At 42.1% G+C, this 14517-nt stretch overlaps 1 protein-coding gene across 4 annotated transcripts in view; it reads left to right on the forward strand.

The window, feature by feature from the left end:
- The first annotated feature begins 4843 nt into the window (after positions 1 to 4843).
- Positions 4844 to 14517, forward strand: part of TCAIM (T cell activation inhibitor, mitochondrial) — a 71443-nt gene continuing 61769 nt past the window's right edge. The window contains exon 1 of one of the 4 annotated variants that reach the window (XM_004033952.5): positions 4844 to 5065. The gene's annotated coding sequence lies outside the window, so the exon portion shown is untranslated. Of the gene's footprint in view, positions 5066 to 5163; positions 5581 to 14517 lie in introns of those variants that run through there. The other 3 variants (XM_004033955.5, XM_004033953.5, XM_004033954.5) reach the window with 3 other exon arrangements.

Below are 14517 nucleotides of genomic sequence, written 5' to 3' on the forward strand. Positions count from 1 at the left end.
ATTACTATCGATGAAATGTAGAACGAATACTATCACAAATGGGATATGGGGAAGTGAGGCAGGTGACGTCAAGAAGGATACCCAGTTCTTTAGTATGAAGGAACTGGGTGACTATAACCTGCCATTACTTCAGTGGAGCACCTAGGAAATGAATTAGGTTTGGAGATCATTTTGAGGCACCTTTGAAAACAAGGGGAGAATAGAAAGTGGGCATTTGTAAATTAGTCATTTCTACAAATGATAACTGAAACCCTAAGAAAGGAATTAGAGAAATATGTGACCACTGAGATGCTGGTGGCAAAGAAGTATTAGGATGAAGATGCAGGAGGGAAAGGATGATAAATTAAGGTTTTAGGAAAAATGGGATTGGATGGAGTGGTTTACAAGTGTCTGGACTGGTTTCTAATGACAAGAGCCTTATTGCTGGAACAAACAGAGGCATTTTTGCCTGTCAACAGTGCCAAAAGATGGGAAAGGAGTGTTAATCATTGCTGGGTGAGGCATCAAAGCCCCGACAACAAAAAGTGTTGGCTCTCGCGTAGTAAGAAGAATTTACTGACAACAGTATAGGTTTGAAAAGGAAGTTTCATTAGATAGATAGGAGGATGCAGAAGGATGCAGCAGGGCGCTTCAGCAAGAGAGGACTGAGCTCGCCACAGTGGATTTTTCCTTAGGAGTATTTGTAGAGCTTAAAGCAGGAGCTTAAGGGTAATTTGGACCATATTAGCCATGTAGGTAATGATAAATGATTATATTTGTAGACATTTTGGTGCCTTGATGTTAGCAAGGGTTGCACAATGAGTTTTGACATGCATGTATTTGGAGATGTATAGAAATTCTAGTTACTTACAAATTTGGGGGAAAGAAGCCTGGTACCAGATGCCAGGTTTTTATAATGGGGAAGTCTAATCACTTCTAAATTCCTCAGGTAAGGAGTTTTGCCTGCAGATGGTCTGCTTGATGGCCACCAGGTGATCTTTGCTCTCCTCATTTTCCCCCTGACAGATATCTTGGTCAAATATTTGACCCTTTCGAATCCCCCATGCTCCTCTGTACCTTCTGCCTATTATGGTTTCAAGAAAGGGGAAACGGCACAGTGAAGAGGGGTGTCAGATCTGTCTGGCTACTTCTTGCTGAAAGGGAGCATTGAGGGGATAAGTCACATTTTTCCCTTTCTTGCTCTCTGTCATGAAGGGTTATGAAAAACTTATTGGGGACAGGAGATACCGGATTCCATCAAGAGGCCCCATATATGTGGAAGTTGCTGTTGCAGGCTGGTATTGGGATTACATAATCATCTGTAGGTGGAATCATTGTAATCTGGAAGATAGAAACTTAATGAGAGCATTAAAGAGGCAGGGACCAAATATTAGAAGAAGAAGAATGAGGAATAAAGGTCCAAGGAATGGGAGAAGCCAGGTGATTTTTGGGAACCAATTAGTAAGGATTTTGGCCTACTTTGGGTTACTTTGAGAAGGTGTGTGTAGCCATTTGGTTTGTTTGAAAATTTCTTGGACATCAGCTTCCACTTCTCCAGACACATTAATGTAGGTGCAACACATTTTGTTAATGACAGCACAGACTCCTCCTTATTCAGCTAGGAGGTAATCTAGAGCCCTTCTGTTATCAACAACCATTCCTGCTAGTGAGGCTAAAGACTTTTCTAGTGCTGATAGACTTGTGCTAGTTTTTGCTATTTTGAGGGAGGCAGCATGTTCACATAGTGTGATTTCATGATAAGTACAACCTCCCCAAGGGGTGAGAGTTGTGATGATTCCCACAACTCCAACAATAAGTCCTAGGGCCCTTTTTCATCTAGAATGGGATTCTAGATTGGAAGTTATGTTTAAGACAGTGATTTGGGCAGGAGCTATTGTACCCAGGGTACAATCATCATAACGAAGAGAATTATCAAGGTGGGATAGGGCCAAAGCTTGAAAAGGATTTAAATAATTAATAGCAGTGCCACAAAACCGTTAAGAGTTCAGGAGGGGCAGGTAATACATTTTTGAGGCTTCTTGCACTAAGGGCCACCGCTGCTAAGGCTCTTAAGCCATCCCTGGCATACTAGGTCTAAAGTTTTTTTTTAAATATGCTATAGGGGCCAGGCATAGTGGCTCACACCTGTAATGCCAGCACTTTGGGAGGCTGAGGCAGGCAGATCACGAGGTCAGGAGTTTGAGACCAGCCTGGCCAACATGGTGAAACCCTGACTCTACTAAAAATACAAAAATTAGCTGGGCGTGTTGGTGCACACCTATAATCCCAGCTACTCGGGAGGCTGAGGCAGGAGAATCACTTGAGCTTGGGAAGCAGAGGTTGCAGTGATCCAAGATCATGCCATTGCACTCCAGCCTGAACAATAGAGTGAGACTCCATCTCAAAGAAAAAAAAAATGCTATAGGGCACTTAGAGGGCCCCTCAATCTTGGGCTAAGACTCCCAAAGCTATTCCCTTTTGTTCATGTACATAGAAAAAGGCTTAGTCAGATCTGGTAGGGCTGAGGTCAGGGCTGAGATTAAAGCCTATTTTAAAGTGTTTAGAGCATGCTTCATATCATTAGTCCAGTATAGAGACTGTTCCTGAGTTCCCTTGAGGGCTTCATATAAAGGGTTTGCTATTAACTCAAAGGAAGGAATCCATATTCTGCAAAACCCAGCCTTACCCAAAAATGACTGAAGCTGTTGTTTAGTTACCACAATTGTCACGTTTAAGATCTGTACAAGCACTACAAAGGCTTTTTCACTGGGAATTAAAATAAGACCCCAAAATTGAACCCTTTGTGTGGATATTTGTGCTTTAGAAGGAGATACTTTGTACCCACAATTAGCAAGTTTGTTGAATACTAATACTGTATTTTGGTCTGGAGCAGCCTTGTTAGGACTACAGATTAGTAAGTCATCCACATACTGAAGTAGATTGCTATCTGGGAGAAGCTGCAGGGGCTCTTTTGGTGAAGTGTTAATACAGCTAGAAGGTGGGGCCTTAGCTGTAAATTAGCTTGTAATTTTGTAAATCACAACCTAATGGAACAGGGCTAAAAAGGAGTAAAGGAATAGTCTTTCATTTTACAAGGGAATGGCTGTGTGAAACAGCCTCATTGGGGTTTTCCATCAATATCCATGAGGAAAATGGAGGACTGGCACATTGGGCCATAGTAAATGTTTATAAAGCTGAATAACTGTCCCTTGTATCTATGAGTAACATTATCTGTTGTTCAGCCACAATCAGATTTGCCCTGGGCTCATCCACAGAGATGGAAAAGACAGGGCCGTGGATGGCTTCAAGGCCCCATCTAGAGGATGGATGACTGACATTTCAGAGGCTTGATCATAATCCAGGAATAGAATTAGAGGTGTTTGCCCTTGCTCTCGCCCTCACCCTCACCCTTGTTCTGCAGGATCCCCTTGTCAGGTAGGTTGGTGAGACTGTGGCTGTCATAGCCTAGAAGGAAGAGGTGGCCCCCCCTTCATGAGGGAGGGACACTCATTCTTCCAATTTGCAGTGAGGACAGGGTCCCAGGGATGGCTTACAACCTGGAGGTTTGGGACATTCTCAACTTCAGTGTCCTTAAAGGCTGCTTTTAATAAAGTACAAAAGGGAGTTTGTGGGCCTTGCTCTAATTTTTGGAGTTTTTGTCTGATGTCTGGGGAAGCCTGACTTATAAAATGTACGGCCAGAAGGGATTGGCCCTCAGGGCTTTCAGGATCTAAATCTGTATATTTATGCATGGCCTCCATTAGTCTAGCTTGGAAAAGGGAAGGGTCCTTGGTCCTGAGTGATCTCTCATAATTTAGAAAAATTAACAGGTTTTTTTCATTCCTTCCAACAAACATGTTATCATATAATCTTCTCTTCCCCTGTCTCTGTTTGGGCTGGCATTGGCAGCGTGGTATTGCCAATTGGGTTCTGTGCTGGGGACAGCTTCTGCCCCGGCTCTATTATTAGGATTGCCAACATGAGCTTCGTCTGCCCAAACTCGAGCTAAAGACCATGATTTTTTCTTCGTGGGAACAGCAAATAGTTAATACCACAAATGTGTCTTGCCAGGTTAAATCAAAGGCAATAAAGCCCGAAATTCTTGAATGAACTTAGAGGGATCTTGGCTAAATGAACCCAACTTGGATTGAATTTGCCAAAGTTCAGACAATGGAAAAGGGACATGAACTCAAATTGTTCCCAAATCTCCGTTTGCCACCTTGTGGAGAGGCATAACACTTGGGGGATTTTCTGAGGACTTTGTACTAGTGGCATATGTAACTCCTGTGCAAGTATGTGAGGGTGATAAAGTATCTGGATGGTAGGGGACAGGGGTTGATTGGGGCATGGAGCAGATGGCAAGGGGTGCACAATGAGTTTTGACATGCGTGCATTACGGAGATGCATAGAAATTCTAGTTACTTTTAAATTTGGAGGGAAGAAGTCTGGTACCAGATGCTGGCTTTAGGTAACAGGGAAGTCTAGTTACCTCTAAATTCCTCAGGTAAGGAGTTTCTGCCTAAGGATGGTCTGCTTCATGGCCACCAGGTGATCTTTGCTTTCAATTCTATTGGCTTGATTTCATCTGTGGCAGTTTCTGGAGGGAATCAAAGTTATAGGAACAAAATAAAACTAACAGTAAAACTTTCATGCTGACTGGGGAATGCTTAACGTTTAAAAATAGGTGCTGAAGGGGCCAAAGCAAACAACACAAGCCGGAAAAGAAATGTTTAAAAGTTAGCTATATTTATACAAGGAAAACCAAAAGAAATACTTAAATGAGACTTTTAAAATTCGAGGCTTTCCACTGAGACTTGTTCCCTGGCGCCAGCTCCGGGAGTTCCGCAGAGCTTCGCCCCTTGCCAGGACCGCACGGCGCATGCGCGCGTCCTCCAGCGCCCCTTTCCCCTTCTCCCCAAGATCCAGCGCGTGCTCGGTTGCCCTTCTCCGTTCCTTGCAGGCCCTTGGGTCAGGACCCACCACCTGCCGGACCATCATTTTCCGAGTCCCTCCGGCCTAGTCGGAGTGCTCGCTCGCGCCTCCTAAAGCTTTCAGCCGAGCGCGCCGAGACCCCTCAGGGCGGCCGGTAAGAAGGCGGAGGGGCGGGGGCTCAAAGCGCGCGGGGAAGGTGCAGCAGTCACCAGGGTGCTGACGTCAGCTAGAGGCAGGGCACCGCGGAAGGTTGAATCCACGCCCTGGCTGTGCGCAGGCGCCGTAGGGGGAAGGCCTGGCACGCTCCAGCCAACCAGGGCGTCACCTGCAGCTCGTACCCCTGCCCGGGCTTGCCTCGAGCGCCCTGCCGCCGCCGGAGCGGGGAGGGTGTTGGGGGCAGGTGGAGCCGGGAGGGCCCAGCTGAGAATTCAGGGTTGGGGGCTCAGAGGGCACTGCGGCTAGGAGCCCGTCAAAGCCTGTCGCCCACTGGGGCGAGGGCAGGTGGGAGCGCCTGGCCGTGCGTCGCTCGCTGGTTGGCCGGCTGATGCCCCAGTGCGCATGCGCGCCCGAACAGCCCTGCGGGCGGAGCGACTGTCCTCCCTCTTGGTGTACTGGGTGGGAGGTGGAACTAGTCGGACAAAGCCCTCGCGTCGGACCCTTGCCAGAACTGTAAGGAGCAAGAGGGGAGGGGCTCCGGTGGTGCATTCATGCTCCTGTAGGGGGGAAGCGGGGTCGGAGGGGAGTGCTCAGAGCCACCTTAGCGCAAAGTGCTAACTTTTGAATTGAGGCAGTGTCAGGGGACGCAGTATCCGCATCGCATCTACATTTTAACTCGCTGTGAAATGAGAACGCAAAGACGATTTAGGTTTTATTGTTTCCGACTTATGTTTTTCCGAGGTCTTTGATTTACGGGAAATTGTTACGTACTAAATCTCATATAGCAAGAGATTTAGAAAAGGAAGCTACAGAATCTAGGCTAATTTATCTAATAGCATTTCCTGCTTTTGCTCTTTTTCTTTGCCTTTGTCCCCTACTCTAAGAAGTTCATATTCAACTGAAAAGCCATGAAAATTACCGCTTTTGTCCCTCCTTGATATAACAAACTGCTTTCAGAAACCGTACAAGATAGTCACTAAGGGAAGTCACAGTTCAAATGAGAGTGGCATGATATTAATTTTGTTAAAATAAATTACTTTCAAATAAAAGTTGTGCCAAATGGTCAAAGCTCAATCCTGAGAGCTCTATTTGGCACACACTCGGTGTTAGTTGAAAGTAAGCAAAACAAAACCGTTTTTCGTGTACTCTTCCATAATTTGGATTTTTCACTGATTTACGTATCTTTCCACCAAATTTGGTTTGAAACTGCACAGATTTAATGCCTCACTTAGAACAGATTTTAGGTAAAATTAGAAATTTTCACTTTATGAAACAGAAACTAATATCGCTATTAAGTAGATTAAAGTAGTCATTTACAATGGTTTGTAAATAAATTTTATCCTTTCCAGTCCTCTGCCCCCTTCCAGGAAAGGCAGCATTTCCTTAGAGAAGACCTTCCTGAGCTCTCCCCGCCCCATTCCAAGTGTAGCGTCTGGGAGTTTCTCATATTCTGTGCATGTTTGTATTATTGCATTTACTACGTTGTTTTATAGTTATCTGCTTGTGTCTGCTTTTACACTCCCCCCTCCCTCTAAAAGTCTTTTGAGTGTTAGAATTGTCTTAATATTTTTCTAGTCCCAATGCTTTACGCAGGACCTGGCCCATAAGTGGTGATGAATGGGTGAGTTAAAAACTCAGTATGCCTCCCAAGTGTGATAAGACAGTGCAACCTCTTCAGTTATTTTATAGCATTTTCCAAGTGGAAGTATAGTGGGCTAAGTGCAGTATGGACAGGAACCACCTATGTAAGAATTTATCTGAAGACGAGAAGCCTGCGGTTGATGTGGATGTCCCAGACTTTTGGAGCTAGTGTCTGAATGAGAGCACCCAACTCTACTCTGAAGCAATGTGTCTTCAGTCAGCTGATAGTAATTTGATTTTCTGTGTAGCTAGTCCTGAAAGAGGAAGAACATTAGACCTGAATCTTCTAGTTGTCTTAGCAGTTATAATCTCAAAGTAAATTTACAGATTGACATTCTAGTTATCAGGCCTTCTAATTTAGCTTCCCCAAGGCCCACGTATTTCTGTCTTGAAGTGATAAAATTGGGTTCTGTTCTTACAAGGTTGAAGACTAACCCAAGATCTGGGTGTTGTGAAGAGGCAGGCAGCCATGCCTGCCAACCTGCTGGACATTGTCTCTACTTAGAATTTTGGTTTTTTTAATCTGAAAAGTACATAAACCATACAGGAAACAAAGAACTAATTCAAGCAAAAACTTGAAATCCTCCTTTGATTTTTAGCATAAATTGGGTAGCTAAAGATCCAAGTTTGTATTAAATAATTATTTTTAAAGAATTAAAGCTTAAACATTAACAGATGCCCCAGAATCCTCTTTGGTGATAGAATCAGGATTCCCTAATACGGTGGTTCTCAAACCTGAGTGTGCATCAGAATCCCTGACAGTGTGTTAAAACAGATTCCTCCATCCCACCCAGATTCTGATTCTGCAGGACTCGGATGGGACCTGATAATTTGCATTTCTCACGGATGCTGTTGCTGCTTTGAAAACCATTGCCCTAGGAGTTATTTCTTTCTCTCCTTCCTACCCTGTCCCTTTCTTCTTTTCCAAAACTGGATCCTCATCTGTCACTTAGTCGTCGGAGCCCATTCTTGAAGAGCTTATAGGAAATACTCAAAAGACTCATAGTACTCGGTTTTTCATTCTTATTCTTAAACAGAACGAGAAAATATATTTTTAATTTTTTCCAATGATTTGTATAGGAAGTGATCATCTTAGAGCAATAATTTTGTTGAATGGATAGCAGAATTATTAACTGAATATATTTTTATATATATAGGCATTTTCCTCTAGAAATATGAATTGGCTGCCGTTGTGGGAGAGAGGAGAATTGTTGGAAAAAGGAAAAGTCACATTCCCTCTCATTTCTCCCCTATTGCTCTCTCATTGTTTCTCCATGACCCAGAACACTGTCTTTAAAAAGTCAGTATTAATTCATAAAAAGACAATTCCCACAGGACAATATAACTTTATTATATTCACTTTAGGTTTTTATTTTGAAGAGAGAAATGCTACTTCCATCAAAACTTGTGTTTTTATTGGTTAGCACTTGCCACCTTTGTCTTCAAATGGTAAAAGTAAACAACTAGCTATTTTTTAATTCTGATGAATTAAAAGTATTTTTCTAGAGAAAAATTTGTGAAATTATTCATTTGTACTTTTTGAATTGTATGTAGCCTTGGCAAAATTGCCTACTACCTTGTGTTTAAGACCTTCAGACATTGACTCCTTATTGTGATAATTCTGAGTTTTTCAACAAAGTTTTTCAAAATTTGTTTTTGAATAAAATGTTGTATTGAACTGCATGTTTGAGCAATATGTTATCTGACATTAGATGGAAAAAAAATTATGCCATTTTTTAATACACTCTGACATAATAGTTGCAACTGTAATGAATTTTTTATTTACTAAATGTGGCTAAATCCCTTATGCATATTATTTTACTTAAGCTTCACAAAAGTTCTATGAAAAAGATAGCCCCTACTTTCATAAGTGATGTACCCCTGAAAACACGTACACGAAGTCAGATGTGGGATTCCACATCCAGAGTGCTTAAACATCATTATTAGGTTCTAAATTAGATTTCACCTTTTAGAAAAGTCTTATTGAATATTTCTAGCATTTTGTCTGTGTCTTTCCACCATTTTATCTTAAATGTGCTGTCCAGATAACTTCAGTGAGCATCAGATACAGACCAAATATCAATATAGATAACGTTTTCTCATTTGTATTTCATTTCTTATTCTTTATTACTAGTCTTAGAATTGTAATTTTTCTTTTTTATAAAATAAAGACAAAATTCAATAAAATATTCACTAATTTCATTGACTAAATTGTACTCCTGTCTAGCAGATTAGCATTGTGTTAGCTCAAAGTATTCTCTCGGTTAATGAAAACTTAAGATTCAGAATTAAAAGGCAGTTTGGAGTGGGGACAGAATGTTTATATATATCCACATGTTTCTGCTGTAATGCCATACTTGCATTCCTGGAAATCCTGACATGCTGCCAAACAATAAGCAAAAGTAACAGTTTGTGGAGAAAAAGCACACACCACTCAAAACTGAACAAAATTTTATAAGAGCCCTAACAAAAACCCTAACCCTAATAAACATGGTAGTACAATTAAATCTAGTTTAGGCCAGTTTCATCAAGATTAACATTCTAATCTAGGAGTAGCTTTATTTATCAATCAAATTTTTTTTTTAAAGACTTGGAAATCTCTAGCTTTTTCGTTTATCCTAGCACATTGCCAGATGGTTTGATGAAGTGGAAAATGTAGCCAGACTTGAACCCACTAAACATCTGCTTCTTAAACCAAAAGAAAGAAATACCAGGAGATTTTTTTTCCTTAAGGTCTTTACATATCACTAAAGCCTTTTTTTTTTTAATTGTAGAAAGCCTACCTCTGATCACTTCAAATCAGTAATATGTTGGGGGTAAAATGCATATATAATGTCTTTCCCCTATTGACCAATTGCATATAAGCTGATTCACATTAAATAAACATTTTAAGGCTGGACACAGTGGCTCAGGCTTGTAATCTCAGCACTTTGGGAGGCTGAGGAAGGAGGATCAGCTGAGGTCAGGAGTTCGAGACCAGCCTGGCCAACATGGAGAAACCCCATCTCTACTAAAAATACAAAAATACGCTGGGCGTGGTGGCAGGTGACTGTAATCCGAGCTACTCGGGAAGCTGAGGCACGAGAATCGCTTGAACCTGGGAGGCAGAGGTCGCAGTGAGCCGAGATCATGCCACTGCACTATAGCGCAGGTGACAGAGGGAGACTGTCTCAAAAAAAAAAAAAGAAATGTTTTGGTGTTACAACAGACTTTTCTTAACCATCTGTGTTATTTAAGAGATGAGGAAACAGACTCCAGAAGGTAACGTAACTTGCCCTTGCTCACACAGTCACTGAAGATGTCAAGATTTGAATACAGATCTCAAGCCCCCTAGCCTCCATTTCCTAACCATTATGCAAACTACCTACTTTGACAGTCACATTCACTGGAAGTGTTTAGATCAGCACAATCCAATAAAAATAGAATGTAAGCCTTGGATATAATTTAAAATTTTCTAAAAACGATGTTTTACTTTTTAAAAAGTAAAAGGGAAATTAATTTTAATAAATTATAATTTCAACACATAACCAATATGAAAAATTATTACTGAGATACTTTCCATTCTTTGTACTGAATCTTTTAAATCCAGTGGGTATGTTAAGCTTAACACATCTCTATTTAGACTAACCACATTTCAAGTGCACAGTAGCTACATGTGGCTAGTGGCTGCCTACTGTTTTAGACAGCAGAGGCCTAGATTGTAATTCTATTACTCTACTGAAATGTAAACCTTTTTAGGAAATAGCTTGCTCACAAAATAAGCAGATAGAAAACACCTAATTCTCGACCTGTCATTTTTTTTAGTGCTCTCTTTCTAAATCTGGAAACAATGATTTAATGTTTAGATTTGTATTTGGTAACATTTTATTTTTGTTGAGAAAATCTATTGTCACATTTCTAAGCGCTAATGTCCTTTATTAGTCATTTCTCAGTAGTAGTTTAGTTATACTCTATGATTACAAAGGGATTAGTGGATGAATGTATTTTTCTGGATAACTAAAGACCCTGAACTTTACACAAATTTTATTTTGCTTTGAATATTTTTGATGGAAATGCTTTTTTTTTTTTTTTTTTTTTTTTTTTTTTGAGAGAGTCTCACTCCATCACCCCGGTTGGAGTGCAGTGGTGCAATCTCAGCTCACTGCAAACTCCACCTCCCAGGCTCAAGGCCTCAGCCTCCCAAGTAGCTGGAATTACAGGCGTGTGTCACCACACTCAGCTAATTTTTGTATTTTTAGCAGAGATGGGGTTTTGCCATGTTGGCCAGGCTGGTCTTGAACTCCTGCCCATTTTCACCTCCCAAAGTGCTATGATTACAGGGATGAGCCACCATACCAAGCCTCAGAAATGCTTCTGAAATGCTTCTAAAATGTGCTACATAATTCCATCTTACACACAACATACTTTATCCTCCATGATTAAAAGTCATCAAGGATACTATCTTAGTCTTCAGCTGCTGTGTCAAACTATCATAAACCAGATAGCTTAAAAACAACAGAAATATATTTCTTGCGGTTCTGGAGTCTGGGAAATTCAACATCAAGATGTCTGCAGATTTGTTGTCTTGCTATAACTTCACATGGTAGGGGGCAAGATAGCCCTCTGGGGCTTTTTTCTTTTTCCTTTTTTGTAATTTTCCTTTTTTCTAATTTTCCTTTTTTCTGATAGTTTTGATCAGAGGACAGGACTTTTTATAAGGGCACTAATGACCTTATTACTGTCACACGCGTCCGTGTGAAGAGACCACCAAACAGGCTTGGAGAGAGCAATAAAGCTTTTTATTCACCTGGGTGCAGGCGGGCTGAGTCCAAAAAGAGAGTCAGCAGAGGGAGTTAGGGGTGGGGTAGTTTTATAGGATTTGGGTAGGTAGTGGGGAAAATTACAGTCAAAGGGGGTTGTTCTCTTGCGGGCAGGGGCGGGGGTCACAAAGTGCTCAGTCGGGGAGCTTCTGAGCCAGGAGAAGGAATTTCACAAGGTATTGTCATCAGTTAAAGCAGGAACCGGCCATTTTCACTTCTTTTGTGATTCTTCAGTTACTTCAGGCCATCTGGATGTATACGTTCAGGCTTGGGCTCAGAGGCCTGACATTCCTGTCTTCTTACATTAATAAGAAAAATAAAATAGTGTTAAAGTGTTGGGGCTGTGAAAATTTTTGGGGGTGGTATGGAAAGATAATGGGTGATGTTTCTCAGGGCTGCTTCGAGCAGGATTGGGGCAGCTTGGGAACCTAGAGTGGGAGAGATTAAGCTGAAGGAAGATTCTGTGGTAAGAGGTGATATTGTGGGGTTGTTAGAAGGAGCATTTGTTGTATAGAATGATTGGTGATGGCCTGGATACGGTTTTGTATGAATTGAGAAACTAAACAGAAGACACAAGGTCCAAATAAGAGAAGGAGAAAAACAGGTATTAAAGGACTTAAGAATTGGGAGGACCCAGGACATCCAACTAGAGAGTGCCCAAGGGGGTTCAGCATAATTACTTGCTTGGTTGGCAAGTTTTTGGGCTCTATCCTTGAGTTTTTTTATGTTGTCATATACCAGGCCAGATTGATTTAGGTAAAAACAACACTCTTCGTTTAATATACAGAGTCCCCTTTTTTTAGCAGTGACTAACGAGTCCTCCGCGATTTTGGAGGAAAGAGAAATACAAAGCCAGCAATTGTTTGTTAAAGAAGGATTAGAAAGGGCTAGGAGAGAGTGAGTGAGATTGATAGTGTGGTGGAGATAGCTGGGGAGAGGTAGAGGGTGGCATAAGAAAGGGAACAAGAATAAGAGTGAGCATAAAAGTAAAGAATAGAACTTCATCAAGGTGAAAGTATTGGGGTGTACCCTGCCAGCAAGATCATCTATCCACTTTAAGAGAGACTTAAGGGTGGTGGTTTGAGGTAAAACCAGAAGGTATCAGTTATGATGGTTTGAAGGAAAAGTGGAAACAAGGGCAGGGCATTTATGAGTAGTTGAGAATGGTGAATAGGAGTATGACTAGACAGAAGATAGTAGGGATGACAAGTTTTTGGGGTACAGTCCAAGTTAGGCTGGTGTCTGGAATGAGACTGGGGCCTAATAAAAAGGAGCATCCATAGGAGCTCAAATGGGCTGTACCCTGTAGCGTCCCGAGGACAGGCCCGAATTCTGAGAAGGGCAAGTGGTAAAAGTATTGTCCAGTCCTTTTTAAGTTGGAGGCTGAGCTTGGCGAGGTGTGTTTTTAAAAGATCATTAGTCCGTTTTACCTTTTCCGAAGATTGAGGACGTTAAGGGGTATGAAGGTTCTACTGAATACCAAGAGCCTGAGAAACTGCTTGGGTGATTCGACTAGTAAAGGCCGGTCCGTTATCGGACTGTATAGAGGTGGGAAGGCCAAACCAAGGAATTGTGTCTGACAGAAGGGAAGAAATGACCGCGGTGGACTTCTCAGACCCTGTGGGAAAGGTGTCTACCCATCCAGTGAAAGTGTCTACCCAGACCAAGAGGTATTTTAGTTTCCTGACTCGGGGCATGTGAGTAAGTCAGTTTGCCAGTCCTGGTTAGGGGCAAATCCCCGAGCTTGATGTGTAGGGAAGGGAGGGGGCCTGAACAATCCCTGAGGAGTAGTAGAATAGCAGATGGAACACTGAGAAATGATTTCCTTGAGGGTAGATGTCCACGGTGGAAAGGAAATGAGAGATTCTAAGAGGCACGCTAGCAGCTTGTAATCTACATGGAAGTTATGAGAATTGTAGGGAGTGAGTTGAGCATAGTTTGTGATTTTGAGGGCCTCTAAAAGTATTAGAGCAGCAGCAGCTGCCGCGTGCAGACATGAGGGCTAGGCTAAAACAGTAAGGTCAAGTTGTTTGGTCAGAAAGGCTACAGGGCGCAGTCCTGGCTCTTGTGTAAGAATTCTGACCACACAGCCCTGTACTTCGGCTGTGTGTAATGAAAAGGGTTGGGATGAGTTAGGGAGAGCTAGTATGGGAGCAGCTTTTAGGGCTGTTTTTTAAGGAATGGAAAGGGGAGCAGGGAAAGGATTTAGGATTTATGGTGTCAGCTAGGTTTCCTTTTGTGAGTTTATATAATGGTTTAGTCAGGATGGTAAAACTAGGTATCCAAAGGCAGAAGTACCTAACCATGCCTAGGAAGGAAAGGAGTTGTTGTTTTGTAGAAGGGGTTGGGGTTTTGGAGATTAGCCAGACACGATCAGCAGGGAGAGCACGTGTGTTTTTATGAGGAATTATGCCGAGATAGGTAACGGATGAGGAAGAAATTTGGGCTTTGGAGGACGACACGAGATATCCTTTTGATAACAGATGTTGGAGGAGCAGGAGGATGTCCTCTTGGGAAGATTTATAGGAGGGGCTATATAGTAGAAGGTCATCAAAATACTTAATAAGGTGCGAAGTAGATGGACAGAAAGAGAGTAAATTATGAGAAAGGGCTTGACCGAAGTAATGGGGGCTGTCCCTGAAGGCTTGCGGCAGTACAGCCCAGGTAAGTTGCTGAGACTGATGGATGTCAGAGTCAGTCCAGGTAAAAGCAAAGAGTGGCTGGGAGGAGGAGTGCAGGGGAATAGTGGAAAAGCATGTTTTGAGATCCAGAACAGAATAATGGGTGGTGGAGGGACGTATTGAGGATAGGAGAGTATATGGGTTTGGCACCACAGGGTGGATAGGCAAAACAATTTGGCTGATAAGGCACAGATCCTGAACTAACCTGTAAGACTTGTCCAGTTTTTGGACAGGTAAAATGGAATTGTAAGGAGAGTTTATAGGCTTTAAAAGGCCATGCTGTAACAGGCAAGTGATAACAGGCTTTAATCCTTTTAAAGTATGCTGTG

Source organism: Gorilla gorilla, chromosome 2, assembly GCF_029281585.2.
Source record: "Gorilla gorilla gorilla isolate KB3781 chromosome 2, NHGRI_mGorGor1-v2.1_pri, whole genome shotgun sequence".
Taxonomy (NCBI): Eukaryota; Metazoa; Chordata; class Mammalia; order Primates; family Hominidae; genus Gorilla; species Gorilla gorilla.